Source organism: Taudactylus pleione, unplaced genomic scaffold, assembly GCF_031769625.1.
Source record: "Taudactylus pleione unplaced genomic scaffold, aTauple2 ptg000386l, whole genome shotgun sequence".
Lineage (NCBI taxonomy): Eukaryota > Metazoa > Chordata > Amphibia > Anura > Myobatrachidae > Taudactylus > Taudactylus pleione.
In genome coordinates this window covers 2,128,102-2,144,881 of record NW_028284787.1, presented here as the reverse complement: position 1 = coordinate 2,144,881, position 16,780 = coordinate 2,128,102, and the positions used below count along the sequence as shown (strand labels likewise).

The 16,780-nt window shown below is 40.1% G+C and overlaps 1 protein-coding gene across 1 annotated transcript in view; it reads left to right on the top strand.

Moving 5' to 3' along the window:
* VWC2 (von Willebrand factor C domain containing 2) overlaps window positions 1-16,780 on the top strand; it is a 582,935-nt gene that overhangs the window by 166,563 nt on the left and 399,592 nt on the right. The window lies entirely within an intron of this gene.

Here is a 16,780-nt window from a genome sequence, read left to right as displayed (position 1 = left end):
GCTGAGACAGGATAGGTTTAAAATTAAATCTACACGACGCCATTTTGTGAATGGCAATGATACGGCATTTTGCGACTGGCCGCCCAGCGCCATTTTAGTGAATCTCGCCCATTATAAGTACACACGGCGATGCTATTATTTAGCGTTGTGCGATTCCAACTAGCGTCTTTTCCCAAAACCCCAATACTTACACACTGCACACTTACATAAAAGGTTCCCCCATTAAATTGTAATATTCAAGGTTTATTCAGTATTATTAATGTTGTGAAATAAATGTAATTTGATATCTAAGGTTTAGTACATGGTAAGCAGACCGTGTTTGGTGTTGTACTGATCCACTGTGTCTTTGCAGATTTCCAGTATCATCGGTGAGAAGATCGCAACATGTGTCTGCAAACTATGGACCATAGAGAGTTAAACATTAAAATGTACTCTGTAATGTAGCCAGCTTAGATTTATTATGCAGCAGGAAACAGGACACAAAGAGCTGTTGGAGGCTGGATTGTGTCCATACGAATTGACCTATGAACTGTACTGTAACAGAAGAACCAGGAAGAAGAACCAATGGAATCATGCCAAACTGTTCTATTGTATTGCCTATCTCTGCTAGAGTATATATGTGGGCTCTCTAAACCTGGATGCCAGTCTGCTTGCTTTGCTGCTGACGGAGGTTTCTACTTTGATGCTGGGATCTGGGTGCAGAGCACGTGCATATGTAACAACTGTACCTTGGGTCTGTATAATTTATTTGCCCTAATTGCTTTGGAACCACACTCAAAGTCTGAAAGCATTTATTTCTTGTGCGACTATAATTCTAAATAGCGACAATTTTAGAAGGTATAGACAGGCAGGAATCGATATTTGGGGGCTCGCAGTGTGAATCACGCTACCAGTTACTTGGTAACACTCGGTCAGCGATCTCTCAGCAAAAGGGTGGAGGAAAGAAAAGAACGCAGGAAAGAACGCATTGTGCCTTCAAAAATCTGCTACCACTTGGTTGCTGAGAGTCCGCTACCCATTATTGTGGCTAAAGGAGCATTGATTAGAATCCAGGGACAAGGGAGGAAAAAGTTTATTTTCCTTCATTGATAGATTTTTATGTTAAAAAGGGGAAGTCGCACAATAGCGTAAGAGTAATAATACGTTTTGTGTAGTAGTCGCATTATTGTGTATGCGACTAGTCGCACAATAGCGTATACATATTTCCTGTATTGCTGCCACATGTTTCAAACAAAGCCATTGAGATTGCATTGATAGATAGCATTGTTGTAAATATCTTGATCTGTGTTGCCATAGTCTGGGAAAACGTGTATTTTTCTGCACAGGAAAAGGGTGTGTAACAGTGAATATTTGTTGGTTGGGGTAACATGTTCCCTAGTTAAGGGTATCGTAGGACCCTTAAGTGCTAGGCGCCTGGTGTCGGCCTAGTGGCTCGGTAGTAGATACCGCAGTCTATACACATAAGCAGGTGTAGTTGTTGTCTTTGTTGTAGTTTCAGCTCTCAGTGCGATTGCAGTATTCAGTGATCAGTTAGGGTTATTTGAGCATTGTAATTAAACTGCACAGTTGTGGCAAAATTGTGATTGTGAACTGAGTAGAGGGTGGACAAAATCACTGAAAAGGGTTGGTGTTATTGGAATGTCTACATGCTAGCAATTGAAAGGTAGTCAAAATGGGATTAGGTGCGCGGAAGCAATCTGGTTATTCTTCCATAGGTGTGTGGGCGAATCCTGTTAATATCATCCACAGGTAAAGTGAAAGTATCTTGACTTTCTTTCACCAGTCTAAATTTCTATTGAAAAGCTTAGGGTTCTCCCAAAATGGGAGCCAAGCACATGGTAGAGATGTTAGATGATGTGCTGCTGTTGGAAGCAGATCGGCACGGCATATTATGCATACTTGGTACGATGCTTATGCAACTAGGTACTGTGATGTATGTTTTAAAATGATGATGAAGAGTGTTAGACCTTTCCCCAGAATTGGCAGCTTTGAAAAGGAGGTATAGAACAATGTCTGAGATAGCATCTGTAGGGTTCATTCTCGAATGAAAAAGGTAAAATATAAGTGTGTTCAAAGCTGTGGCAGCATGAGGGGGATACGTGGCTTAAAGGTGACACAAACTAGCGTCATGAGCACGTTACAGGAGAGTGCACATGCAGTGCTAAACTGCAGTGCATGCGCGCCGCGAAATAGTGCGCACGTGCAGCAGAGTAGCATTGCAGAAGGTATTGCCAGTGGTTCATGCGCAAAACCACCACCATCCTATGCGGATGGGGTGCAGGTACAGTCATTGTAAAAACCCAGAAAAATGTCACAAGTAACTTGTATCCTCTCTTGAGTAATCACAAAGAAAATATTTATGATGCAGATGATGAACCTGTTGTTATGTCTGCCATTTCCCATGCTGTACACATGTTAGATGCTCCATCACAACAAGCACAAGTGGTGGCCCCATCTTCATCAGTGATAGTACAGGAAGTGTTAACATCCACTGCATCCGTAGTGGAAATTGTTAACCACATACGTAGCTGTAGCAGACTAAATCCCCAGCCAAGTAACAAGGTCAAAAGTAGCAGTGCGGCCGGTCTGCATCCCATCCGGACAATAACTGTTCCAATGGGAATGTGGATGTGAACGGTGTAGTGCCCACAAGAGAGGTAGCAATGCATTGTCCTTGGACAAGAGCATAGCTAAATTCCATAATGAATGATTTCCCTCATCCTAAAAGGGAATTAGCCAAATGCCAAAGATTTTTGAAAAATTTGGGTAGTGCTCACGAGCCAACCAATAAAGATTGGCGAGTGGTGTTAAGGGCTTGTCTTCCACACAATACCAATGTGAAAAAGTTTATCATGGATTGCGTATTGGATGGAGATGTTCCCTTAACAGACGAGAGTAACCAAGGTAACATTACCCGCATAATAACTCAATTGAGTGTATATTTTCCAGTACTAGTTAACTGGAGTAAAATTTTCACCATAAAACAAAAAGAGAGTGAATCTGCAAGGGAATATTGTACCCAAACTCTGCAGGCTATCACCCAGTACAAGGTGATAGAGGATATTAAAGATAGCACTCATCACAGGGGAATGATCATCACGGTACTTATGGATGGTCTAAAGACCCTAGTTCAGACCTCAATACCTGGCTGGAGAGGAGTTACTGTAGACACACTCATGGAATCCACTATTGAACATGATAAAAACATCCTCAAAAAGAGAAAGACCCAGAGCGAGAAGCTAATGGCTGTTAGTATTCAAACTCTAGAAGGAATGACTGTAACATCACAGCCACCAGACACATGTGCATCTGCACAGCTACATGTCCTCATCAATCCTGAACCACCACAAACACAACACTACCCCACTTATCACACACAGCCACAAAACCAATACTATCCACAGCCACCATATTACCCTCAAAATCCTTATCCACACCAACAATATTTCCCTACTACTCAACCAACACAGCAACCCTTTCACCCACCCCACTCATGAAGGAGCTTTAACTGCAACCAAGTGGGACAGTAAGTAGGAACTGTAAGGTGAAGAAGGTAGGACCCCCTAACCAGGGAGTACCTGGATATCCTAATAAGCGATATACACAGAGTACAGCAAATTTCCGACAGTCACCATCTCCAATTGTGGCCTTAAATGCTGTGTTGGAGAGTGAGAGTCAATGCTAGGGGTTAGGTCATACCTGTAGTCTACAGATAGTCAGGTTAATGAGAAGTACTAGGGAAGAACCGGTGATGATGGTTGATGTAGCTGGTACTAAATATCCTTTTCTTGTAGACACAGGGGTGACCTGATCAGTGATAAAATCTCCAGCTAATTTACAGGTGACCAGTGATACAGTAGCAGCAATGGGTGTACCGGGTAAAGTACAACATTATCCTTTAACCAAATCCAAAGAGATCACTATCGGGCCATTGCATTCCAGGCATTCTTTCCTCCTGGAAGCAGTGGCTCCTGCTAACCTACTGGGAAGGGATTTGTTATTGTAAGATAGGATGTGTCATATATTGTACTCCTGATGGTATATTTCTAGATATCCCAGAGAGAGTTGTGCATGAGGTGAGGGATATGTTGGACACTCCCCAAAGGATAATGTATCACTCTACTGGTTCAGGAAAAAATCCATCTCAGGTAGATCAAATGTTATCCCAAATTCCAGATTCACTTTGGACCAAGGATGGACAGGACACTGGATTAATGGCAAATGTAGTTTCCATAATTGTAAATCTAAAAAGTGGTAGGCAAGCTCAAAAAATTCCCCAGTATCCATTAAAACAGTAGGTAGAGTTAGGGGTTTATCCCATAATTGAGTGATTATTACAGTAGGGAATTTTAGTCTGTACAGCAAGTGTAGCCAACAGTCCCATCTTTCCTGTGAAAAAGAGTGGTGGGAGGGATTATAGGCTGGTACAAGACCTTAGAGGGGTTAATAAGGTGGTGGAGAGCCAATTTCCCATAGTGCCAAATCCAGCTGTCTTTCTTATGCAGAGCCCACCAAATGCAACCCATTTCACTGTCATTGACCTCTGTTCTGCTTTCTTCTCTGTACCTCTTCATCCTGTCAGTATCTATTTGCTTTTACATACAGGGGTGTACAATACATATGGACACAATTGCCCCGGAGTTTCATAGACAGCCCCAGTATCTTCTCCCAGGCCTTACACGACTGTTTACAATCTTTTCAACCTGCCAATGGATCTGTTCTAATACAATATGTGGATGATTTATTGTTATGTTCTGATTTGTTTATGTCATGTTTAATTGATACCAAACTTTTATTACTTCATCTCTCGCAAACAGGACACAAGGTTGCTAAGAACAAACTACAGCCATGCCAGTCCAGGGTTAAATACTTGGGACATTGCCTAACCCAGGGGTTACAACATCTGACAAATGACAGATCCAAGCCATACAGACCATGACACTGCCGCAGAATCAACAGCAAATTCGTACCTTCTTGGGAATGTGTGGATACTGCAGAATGTGGATCCCAGGTTTTTCTATTTTGGCCTTGCCATTACAGGACTTAGTCCCTTCCTCAAAGCCCAATTATGTCATACACACAGAGGAATCAGAGCAGGCTTTCCTTAATCTGAAGGATAGTCTGACAAGAGCACCTGCATTGGGAATACCTGATTATGAAAAACCTTTTGATTTGTATTGTACGGAAGTTGATGGTTGTTCAGCTGGTGTCCTCACACAAAAACATGGTGATGCCAGTAGGCCCGTAGCATACTACAGTGCACAATTGAACACTGTGGCAAGATCACTCCCAACATGTTTAAGAAGTGTAGCAGCAACTGCTCTATTGGTCAGTAAAAGTGAGGATGTGGTACTAGGCCATGATATGATTGTCTATACTACCCATACTGTATCTGCTTTGCTAAACTCTGCCCAAACCAGACATGTCTCCTCAGCTAGATTCACAAAATGTAAACTAGCCTTACTAGCACCTTCAAACATCACCATCAAAAGGTGCAGTACGTTGAATCCAGCTACGTATTTACCATATGTGCAACATGATGCACAAAGGGTGGAGAGAGGTAAGTTGCTGGTGAAAGGTGAGTTCTGCAGGTATATTGATGCACATGAGTGTATGGAATATCTGAATCAAACCTTTACAGCAAGACCTGACATACGGGATACACCTTTAGAAAATGTAGATGTGACATTTTACACGGATGGGAGTTGTCATAGACAAACTGACACTGGAGAGTTATGTACAGGTTATGCTGTGGTAAATGACGAGGACGTTATAGAAGCCGAACCTTTAGGCCCACCACACTCGGCCCAAGTGGCGGAACTGGTGGCACTAAAGAGAGCATGTGAATTAGCAGAAGGTAAATCTGCTAATATCTACACTGACTCTAGGTATGCCTTCGTGGTAGTACACAATTTTGGCACTCTATGGTGTTTGAGAAAGTTTATGACAGCAGCAGGCAAACCAATCGCACATTCCAGACATATAAAAGGACTATCCATCCAGGAAAAGGCAATCTGGAAGTCCAAGGGATGTGGGCAAGAGTCCTCTGGACTCTGGAGAGATGGACAAGGTAAGCCAGTGGCTTCCAAGGCATACTACCCAAGCCTGGCTGAGGTAGCGCATGGTTTGACTCACTTGGGAAAGCAAGGTATGTGCAATTTGGTTAAAGCATACTGGTGTGCACCGGGTTTTTCTTCTCAAGCGGAAAAGAGAGCAATGTCCTGTCTGACCTGCTTGAGGAAAAACATTGGGAAAACGATCCCTACTGAGCCATCCCACATTCCTCTGACTGACGGATCTTTTCAGGTAATACAAATTGATTTCATCCAATTACCACCCTGCAGGAATCTCAAGTATGTATTAGTGTGCACTGATGTGTTTTCTAATTGGGTTGAGCCATACCCAGCTGCCACTAATACTGCTGTATTTACTGCCAAGAAAATTGTTCAGGAGTTTGTATGCAGATACGGTATCCCTAGAATTATTGAAAGTGATAGGGGTACTCATTTCACAGATGATGTTTTCCAAAATATGGGTAAGCTGATGGGTATTAATAGTAGACTTCATACCCCTTACCGACTGCAAGCCAGTGCCAAGGTGGAGAGGATGAATGGGACTAATAAAAACAAATTAAGTAAAATCATGTCGGAAACTGGACTGGGTTGGCCAGAAACACTAGCACTTGTCCTTCATAGTATCAGGACAACTCCTAGACCCACTCTCAATCTGTCCCCCTTTGAAATACTGTTTGGTAGACAACCTCATTTGATTATAAATTTGCAGGAAGATTTGAAATTTAACAACGAGGTAACTGTAAGGTATCTTATAACAATGAGTAAACAGTTAAAACAGCAACAGCAGAAACTGAAATTGTTGTCACATGATATGCCTGAAACAAACTCTCATGATGCTGAACCTGGAGAATTTGTTACGTTCAGAAATTTCTTGCATTCTGGTTGTTTGACTGATTGGTGGGAAGGTCCATATCAGGTGTTGCTGATGAGTACAACTTCATTGAAGGTGGCGGAGAGAGATACCTGGGTCCATTCCACTCACTGTAAGAAGGTCAACCAACTGGTGAAGAAACAAGGCGGAATTGAGACAGGTAACATAGACCTGTCAATTGCGAGTCTGTTCCAGGAAGGTTAAAGGTTACAGTGAGATACCTGAGCTAAAGAAATTTGTAGATCTTTATTTTCAGCGATGGGTTGGTCTGCTTTGGTTATCTTTGTGTTTTCTCCCAGAGTCCTCATTATTTTGGGTTGTTTCAGGATCTCTGGTTTCTGTAATGGAGGACAGAGGACAGAGAGGGGAGCTGATGGTGATATCAAGGGATTGGAGTAGGGAGAAGGAGCAATACAGTCACAAGGGCAGTATCTGATCAAAACCAGTACAGTAATTGTTAAGAGATCTGATATTTTGGATACTCGGAGACAGTGTGAAGGTCTATTGTCTGTGTGAGTTCTGTGGGTTCGTAATAGATGAGAGATGCATCCAACGGTGTCAACCTAAATATAACCAGTATTTGGGTGTGTATCGTTTAGAGGATTATCACACCATTGTGGGCAAAATTTTAAACCAAACCAACTGTTGGGTGTGCACTCACGTGCCCCATGCACAGCATAATGTAGGATTAGTGCCATTCCCATTAAATGTCTCTGAAATTTTAGAATCACAAAAAGGGCATGCACTGGATGGAAAATTTCTTAAGTCCAAACCACCCCATTTTCAACTCCACCAGTACCAGGTAGATAATACACTTTTATGTTTAAACATCACCAACTCCAATGACCCTGAAAGTAGGGAGGTGACGGGGAATAATCAAACAATGACCTTTTCAGTAAGAGCTGACCATGAGCCTATGAATTATGAACTGTTACGCACAATTAGGTCAGGTGGAAGACACTTCCGGTATAAATATACACTAATTTCCACCAAATAAATGATTGGTAGGGTACCAGAAGGGTATTGTGCCAAGATATTACAACCAGAAACTTGCATGAGTCAAATGGGAGAACCTGAAATAGGATCACTTGCTAGGGAAATGTGTGCGATGATAATGATGTTTGCTATTCCTTATGTCCTCCCTGATGATGTATATTTTATATGTGAAAGAAAAGCGTATAAGTGGCTCTCTCCGAGTTGCGAAGGTTTGTGTTATCTGGGAAGAATAGTTCCAGAAGTTATGACCCTTATACATGGTGAAATGCTTGGTATTCATAAAAACACACCATTACCATATCTTCACACACAGTATGAACACAGAGACAAAAGAAATATGATACCTGGTGACGTGTACAAAGCCACACAGTTAATTAGTGATACAACTGGCTTTCAAGTTTTGGTAGCATTGGATCCCACAAGGATTGCTCGGGGTACACTAAATATTAGATATATCCAATATCTTGCTAAATTAATAGATAATATCACCGAGATGTATGATGACACATTCAGGTATACAGGTAGGGAGTTGCAGGCCTACATGAAAGAACTGGTGCAACATAGACTAGTGTTAAATTATTTAACAGCTGTCACTGGAGGGTATTGCGTAACTTTGGCCACCCAACTTGGTTTAAAATCTTGCACTTACATTACAAACTGTACAAGTGACCCCAGGAGGTGATAGACCAGAAGATGGATGAAATTCTGCAGCTGAAATGGGAATTTTGGAAGAACCATAATGCTTCACTGGCTGAAGTAGAGAAGGTAGAGGAATGGATTTCATGGTTGAACCCAGTGAAATGGTTCTCAGGTCTAGGAGAGTGGGTCCAGGAAATGATTGCGAGCATAGGTAAACTCCTGATCCTCATACTGGTTGTCATCATAGTAATTGGCTTATGTGCCCGGTGTGTTCCTAATGTGTTGAAATGTGGAAAATGTAAAGATAAGGTGAATCAAACGAATGAATTTATGATGGTGGTCAGTAGTAACAATATGAATACTGAGGTAAATGTAGGACTGCATTACAGCCCTGAACTAGAAGGTACCATCATATGATGTATAAGATTTAGACATGCATAAAATGTGTTATTAAAATGTAATTTCAAAATATCTTAAATAATGTAAGTCCCTATTCCCCCTCAAGACTTCCTTTATAGGATTGGTGCATCCCCAAATCTTTCCCATGATCTCCCAAGATCCATGGTGTGTGTATAAGGGTAGTTTTATGTCCCTCCCCAAAGACACATTATTGATGGATTAAGAACCACCTTGTGCCATCCCATAATATAACATTAAATAATATGTCATAATGTAAGCCTAATTTAATTTTAAAATCAAAGTATGATAGCATATTGTTTGCTATCAAAGGGTGGACTGTCAAAGCCGGATAATTGGCTGAGACAGGATCGGTTTTAAATTAAATCTGCACGACACCATTTTACGAATGGCAATGAGACGTCATTTTGCGACTGGTCACCCAGCGCCATTTTAGTGAATCTCGCCCATTATAAGTACATACAGCGATGCTATTATTTAGCGTCATGCGATTCCCATGCGATAGAAGAAGTTAAAAGTCCTCATCATATAAACACCGACAGTCACTAAAACATATAAAATGATCAACCCTGCAAAACACGTACCATGTGTTCTCCACAAACACGTAGTCACACAACACTAACTAGCGTCTTTTCCCAAAACCCCATTACTTACAGACTGCACACTTACATAAAAGGTTCCCCCATTAAATTGTAATATTCAAGGTTTATTCAGTATTATTAATGTTGTGAAATAAATGTCATTTGATTTCTAAGGTTTAGTACATGGTAAGCAGACCATGTTTGGTATTGTACTGATCCACTGTGTCTTTGTAGATTTCCGGTATCATCGGTGAGAAGATCGCAACATGTGTCTGCAAACTATGGACCATAGAGAGTTACACATTAAAATGTACTCTGTAATGTAGCCAGCTTAGATTTATTATGCAGCGGGAAACAGGACACAAAGAGCTGTTGGAGGCTGGATTGTGTCCATACGAATTGACCTATGAACTGTACTGTAACAGCAGAACCAGGAAGAAGAACCAATGGAATCATGCCAAACTGTTCTATTGTATTGCCTATCTCTGCTAGAGTATATATATATATATATATATATATATATGGGCTCTCTAAACCTGGATGCCAGTCTGCTTGCTTTGCTGCTGACGAAGGTTTCTACTTTGATGCCGGGATCTGGGTCCAGAGTGCATGCGTATGTAACAACTATACCTTGGGTTTGTATAATTTATTTGCACTAATTGTATTTAGATCACAGCGTGTAACCATCTGTTTTTATATGGAATAATAACTTTTTATGCTTTGGAACCACACTCAAAGTCTGAAAGCATTTATTTCTTGTGTGACTCATAATGCTAAATAGCAACAATTTTAGAAGGTATAGACAGGCAGGAATTGATAATAACTAAAATGGAGAAGATGAGAGGCTCATGAGGGCTGGAAGATGATAATCTCAGTCTTAGATGTATTTAGTTTAAAAACAAGAAACTAGAAAAGCAGCCAAAGAGAGTAGAGAAAGGGAAAGTTCAAAGGAGTAGAGGTAGATCTGAATATCATGAGCATAGAGATGGAGGCCAAAAGGCCTAATGAGCTCATCAAGGGAGGAAGCATACAGGGAGAAAAGGAGAGGACAGAGAACAGAACTTTGAAGTATGCCAACAGGTAGCAAAAGTGATGGAGTGGTGGTGTGATGTGAAGCTACATCAAAAGATCATTCAGAGAGGTAGAATGATGGCCCAGAGTGGGAAGCATCATGTAGATAAAAGGAGTAAATGCCTTGCTGTAGTATAGACTGATCCACAGCAAACGAGTAATGGCCCTTAAATTTGACTGCAAGAAGGTCATTGGTGACTAATGTGAGAGCAGTTTCTGTGGGTTGGAGAAAGCATTAATTCTCTTTTTTAGTATGCTATCAATTTCTTAGAATATACTGTAAATACCAAAATACAAGTATTAGACCCGAATCCCATGTCACTGCCACCACAAAATGAAAAAGGCCACTACAAATGTATGCTTTAATTACAGATTGGCACAACACTGTGTCAGTATCGCTACACAATTAATAATCACACAGTTTTACTGACATGAAATTACAAGTAGCATAAACTGTCCTTTTTTCCTTCGGGATTTCTGGAGTGGTTCGAAAGACTAATGAGATATGATTGTTAACAAGCAAAAATATGTAGAAAGATGACAATGAAAATGTTATAAAACTGTTACAGAAACATACATAAGCAATACAAAATAAATGCAAAAACATAAATAGTCACCTTATATATGAAGAAACTACTTGGGCATCCTGTGGCTATCATTAAAAAATGAGGACAATATTAGACCAAGCCAGACCAAATATGTCAAGCAGGGAAGGGTAGAAAATAAATCAAAAAGTAAACAATCAGAGCTTGGAGGCAAAACAAAGATGGGGCAGTAGTTATCACAGATCATGGGTGTGAGACAAAAGAACATGCTTGAAAGCAGAAGGGATTGTGCTTAAGAGAGAGCTAGAGTCAAGAGATGGGCAATATGGTAACATGCAATGGGATAGAAGGAACAGAGGGGATTTGAGTTAATAGGATCTGGGGAGTGGAAGGTGGGAGGAATAGATAAGGGTTATGAATTCATATCCATAGACTCGAAGAAAGAAAGACATGGTGAACTTATTTACAGTAAAGGATGGTGAGACTCTGAAGGGGAGAGTGTGTCCTGATGGATATATTCAATTTTGGATGTAAAGTTGGAGACATATTGAAAGAGAACCGGGGATTTTCATCTTATCAATGCATAATCTAGAATTAATCAGTTGTTATACAGTACAAAATCTGATATTGCAAGCATAGCAATGCAAGTGATCTAATGTTAACAAGACGATTGAAAATACTATAATGTATTTTACAATTTGTGCAACAGGCTTCCATTTTGCCATAAGTATTGCATAACTGTCACGATCTTAATTTCTCTCATATGCTATTAGTTGTCTTGTGACTTACCTCTGCCAACTGTCCTGTGGGTCAGGATATTCTGCTTTGCATGGGAAGTCTGTTTAGCATGCTCCCTGCAGCACTTCCATTGCAAGCATGAGACTGTGATATTCCGTCCAGGCTGATTATTCACCTGAGAGTTCTTCTGTCTCTGAAGTATGCTGATTCCTGATTAGAACAGTGTTTGCAGTCCAAATAATAGTGCTGGACTTGAACTGCAGAGATCATGAAGATGCATTTGCTCTGAGTCTACTATTCTCTCTTCACTTCCACAGCTTGCTGGTACTGCACACCAGATTTCCCTGCAAAACTCAAGATGGGCACAGCCATGTTGGACACAGTCACCTGACTCTCCTCCACCACTCAGAGCACTGCTCCCTGACCAGCTGACCACAGCAGCCAATCCCCAACAGTCCAGGGGTATATAGAGAACTTCCTGACAGTCTCCTGGGGCCACTGCTTTGTTGTCTGTATCCTGCTGCAAGCTAATAGAGTATTTCTTCAGATTCTTCAGCATAGTGATTTCCAGCACAGTTTCCATCACCAGTGCTCCTGGCTCCAGCTATTCCAGTGCAACCCTTGTGTCCAGAATTCTGGTTCAATTCCGGTATCCAGTATTCTGGTTCAAATCAGTGTACGGCATTTCGGTTCAATCCCGGTGCCCAATATTTTTCGGTTCAATCCCGCTGTCCAGCATTTTGGTTCAATTCCAGTGCCCAATATTCCAGTTCAATCACGGTGTACAGTATTCCAGTTCAATCCCGGTGTCCAGTATTTCAGTTTAATCCCAGTACTAAGTATTCCAGAGTCCAGTACCAGTCATTACCAATTCTCCCTAAGCCGCTTGGCTGCATGAGGAAAGATTACATAAGACATCCTAGCTTCTGCCCAGGCCTCTCAGATATCATTCTAGCCAGAATCCTTAGTCCAGGACAACAACCAAACACATCCGTGACAATAATGTTACAATTTTTAGTACCGCTGTTTGGAATTGCTTATCATAAGCTAGTTAATGATTTTCTGCAGTTAAAAGTCCAAACAAAAACAGCTTTGGATACTATAAGCTCTTCTGTAGAGCCAATACTTATCAATTCCTTTAATTGTATCTTCAAGGATTCCAATTTTTGTAGATAGATTTTCGTAGGTACAATTTATTGTACTTCCAAAACCAGATACAGCATAATTTATTTGTGCATTATTTTGGCTGACCTCATTCTGTACAGGGCTCCTCCAGATTTACAAGCCCTCTCTTTATAATGGGCTGTGCTACATGACATTGGTCCTGGTCCTCTAGAATAGATCCCCACAACTAAGGATGCTCAGCCCAATGTAAATAAGCATTAGGACCCTCCTGGTACCACTGGCCAATGAGAGATGGTTCCTGATTAAAAGACCATCTGGTAAGTAGTCCTGTGTCACTTCTACTATAATAATACGGTTGGGGAAAACATATTTTTACTAACTAAAGGGGACTAAAATGTACAATTAATCGCTGAGAACTCTAGGTGTGAAGTTCCTGCTATGGGATTTCTCCTCACTCCCCCCTCCCTTTGTAGGACCAGAAGTCACTCTAAGTAGCATGGCCCATTTTTGAAGGGGAATGGGGGTTACAATTTTGTGATACTGTATTATATATTATTTATTTTAAATATACTTACAGACAAGGAGGTTTCAATAGAACTACTTATAGACACCTTTTATACAGTAGAGAATGTGTGGGAATAGATTACTATCTGAATACGATTAAATTTTTATATGGTGATTGTGCCATTATGGTGGGAGGTGTTATCATGAACCTCAATATATATTTTTTCTGTCAATATGCCAGTGGACTAAATAGAGGTTAAATTAACCAAGATTAATCATCCCCTAGAAGTGACACGCTACAGGATTTGTTTCCCATGTACACTTACCCTCTGTATTTTCCATTTATTACTAGGATCTGTGCACCTAATAGCTAAAAGGATGCATATATATATATTTGATTCCTAATTTAAGGAGATCTGTGCACAAAGTTGTTTGATTCATAACTTCAATGGAGGCATGATAGTTGACTTTACATCTGAATTTATTACAAGGTGCAAGTTGATATTTGATCTGCCTTATACTTTCTAGTAAATGTGAATTATATTTGGTCAAGAGATAGACTATATCATCCTTTTCCAGTATATCTAACAATACATAATGCTAGAAGATATATACCTTTAATATTGCAGAGTATATGTGTACATATAAAAAGGGCAAACCCAAATATAACATCTTAAAGAAACACACAGTGGAACTCTTTGTTTTAATCACATTGTCTTCACAATTTTTTATGTTGTATGTGAGGTTTTTAAATATTTTGCTGTTTGCTTCTATATTATATTAAAAAGGAATAAAAGTTATATTTAATTTGAATCAGTGCACCACAAGAAAGAAAACTCCTGTTTGCTCTTCAAATATGTGTCCTAATTATTCAGTGGCAGCACCCCTATATGATTTGACTATTTCAATACCTCAATTTTATACATATAATATTGAACTAGATTACATGGGGTCTTTTCACAAGGGAATCAGTATGATCCTGACAGCGGCAGCCCGACAGAGGAGGAAATCCTGATCATCCTTAAGGTAAGTTTCTACCCCCTAACCCTAATCTCCTTAGGGGTGCCTAACCCTAACTGCCCCCCAGTGCCTAACCCTAACCTCACTCTAAGTGTTTAAACCTCACCCCCCCTTCCCTGCAGCATAATTCTAAGTCTCCCGGGGGTGTGCCTAACCCTAACCTCCCCCCAGGGGTGCCTAACCCTAACCCCCCCTTCCCATAGCCTAACCCTAACCTCCCAGGGAGGTGATTAACCCTAAGTCCCCCCCAGGGAGCCCCGAACCTAACCCAGCCCACCCCCCATGACTGTCTGCTCCCGGCGCCCGGCTTACCTTTGATCGGTAAGCCGGGTGTCGGGCTCCCAGCGTAGGTCTAATGACAGGTGTCGAGATCTTGGCGCCTGTCATATGTACCTTGCCAGGATTAAGCAGTCGGGTAGTCGGCGGTCGGCTTCCCGACTACTTCCCTTTCACAAGAGATACATGTATACATGTATTAATATATAGACTGGTGCAGTGGTCACTTTTCCTTCTTTAATAAATATACTGACAAGCAAGATGGCACAAACTAACTGTGGTTTGAACTATCTTACCTGTCACAACGATCTGTATTTCACTGCCAGCATTTCTGCACTCCTTAAAACATCTGATGGTCTGTATACTCACAATGACTAAAAATCAGGATGGTGATGCTTTTGAAAAATGACAATTTTCTAGTGCTTTGATATCAGTTAGCCCTTTAATATACCTGCAATTCATAAATCTCACCAAATCTGTTTTATTTCTATGTCAATATGAACATTATACTTGTAAATTAAGGCTTTTATTTGAGTTAATATAATTAGCAATATTGTGATTATTAATTCTAAAAGGTTGACTGCCGTTTTTGAGTGACCTTTTCAGTAATGCTTACATTACTTATGCTTGTTGTTCTTAAAGTGTTTCATATTTGCTAATTTGTTAATGACTATACTTTGTATTGTATTTAAAATTTTAAGTTAACCTGAATTTAATTATTTGTGACATAACAGCAAGCATTTTGATAGGTCATCGCTGTTCCATAAAAGGGCATATTATCAAATTTAATTTTATTTATCCTAAGATGATTGCTAATTTAAGGTGGCCTGTTGGTTAGTGTCATATTATTTGCAGACTATTGGTCTGATTTCGAGTCACACCCAGGTTAGAATTCTGCTGCATTCTGATTGGAAATGGATCCTAATGTGACTATGTGCACTTTCCCACTTTTTCCATATGCAAGACCTGCCTTCATCATTATTATTACACCTGCCTCATGTTAGGTGTGTAAGATCCATGCACTTACATTTGCAAAGATGCATATGCAGCGTGACTCAGAATCAGGCCCTTTATTGCATGTGGTATATTTGTCAAGAGAAATGGACATTTTGTTCCAGAAACATTTGTAATTGTAGTTATTCTTAAATTTTAATGATTTTAGGTTTTAGGTTTCCTTAAGGCTTTATCTTCATGTTGCAGGTTATCAATGTCAGTATTATGATTAATTAAAAGTAATTTCTATTAGTAAACGCTTACTTGGATTTCATTTTCCTAATTTTATACATGAGCTCCTTGCTTTTTATGGTTATTTAGGGATACAGTTATCCACCAAGGAGCAGCTTTGTTCCTGCTTATAAATTATAGTAGTGATTTTATTATCTGTAGTGTTTATGGTATGCTGCTGATTGTTCTTTGATTCCTAATAAATTAGCCCTTATACTAGGAAACTGTATTTCAAAAGTTCTGTTAGATTAATATGTGTACACAGTAGTAGTAGAATAAGCGATCATGAGGCACAGGTTGTATGCCACAGGGACCAGCATTGGTTATTTTATTCCAAATAATTTAAGTTTCTACTAAATGCTCCTGATCATATTTACAATACAGACCCAGTAAATGACTGGTAAAAAAAAGTTTACTTTTACATAAAAATATTAGAAAATAGATTAAGAAGCAAATATCCATAACACAGTAGATAGTTATTCTTAGCCAATATATGGAATTAATACAATATATTTTTATTATATTATGTGTACATTTATTCTCTAAGGAACAAGTAGCAGATTCTGTCTCCTGTGACAGTAGCATTTTGCACAGAATCTGTCAGTTATAGCCAGTGGCGGCTCCAGAGGTGGGGCCGCAGCGTAGTCCAAAATGCAAACAGTGGAGCCACACCAACTGCCCATCCAAACATCGCCGGCC